This window comes from Tupaia chinensis, unplaced genomic scaffold (assembly GCF_000334495.1).
Source record: "Tupaia chinensis unplaced genomic scaffold, TupChi_1.0 Scaffold000024_1, whole genome shotgun sequence".
Taxonomy (NCBI): Eukaryota; Metazoa; Chordata; class Mammalia; order Scandentia; family Tupaiidae; genus Tupaia; species Tupaia belangeri.
Genome location: NW_006159454.1, coordinates 40,398 through 41,201, shown reverse-complemented (window position 1 = coordinate 41,201; position 804 = coordinate 40,398).

Sequence of the window (804 nt, the reverse complement as noted above, 5' to 3'; positions counted from 1 at the left end):
TGTCCCCGCCGCTGTCGCTGTCGCCGCCGCCGCTGGACTCCTCTCCTCGACGTCAACCGCCGCCGCAGCCGTGCGCTCAACCGCCGCTGCTGCCCGGCGCGCGCTGCCGGGATTGGCCCGCGGCTGTCCAGGCGGTGATTGGTCCAGATCTCGTTGGGGCGGGCCAAGGCCCAGAACCTCACTTCCGATTGGTTTTTGTTCAACACGCGGAGTGACGGAGCTTTCTGATTGGACTCGGTTTGGCGGGAAGGCCCTGCGATTTTCCCGGTGGAGACGTGGGCGTCTGGGTGTCTGGCGCGCTCGCAAAAACGCAAGTTCCGGGAGTCGTGGCGCAGCCTTGGTGGAGCTCCAGTCGTTACTGTCCATGTAAGCACTCCCCCCACCCGACCCTGGCTGCAAATGTCTAGACTAGGGCGTCGTGCCTCAGTCCCCTCCCCGCGCGCTCCAAGTCTCCGCAACTCTGTGTCCTTGCTCGGGTGTTTGCCCACATGGCCACCATCAAGAGGTCCTCCCGCCGTCTGCCCCAAATCATGGCTTCTGTCCCTTTCCTATGCAGAAAAGCCATTCCCATCCAACACCTAGGAACCCAGCGGATTGGGGGACACTTCGATAGCGAGCAGGCGTGGGTTTCTGCAGGCCACTAGGGATGGGGAGGGTACACTCTTGCCCCCCAGAGGAGCTGCGTTGAGATCCAGTGCCCATTTTGGAGGACTTTGGAGCAATCACCTGATTCTTTCATTCTTAAATATCACCTTAACTTTTTATTTGGGGGTGAGGGGCAGGTTTCAGTGTGTACTCACTTCC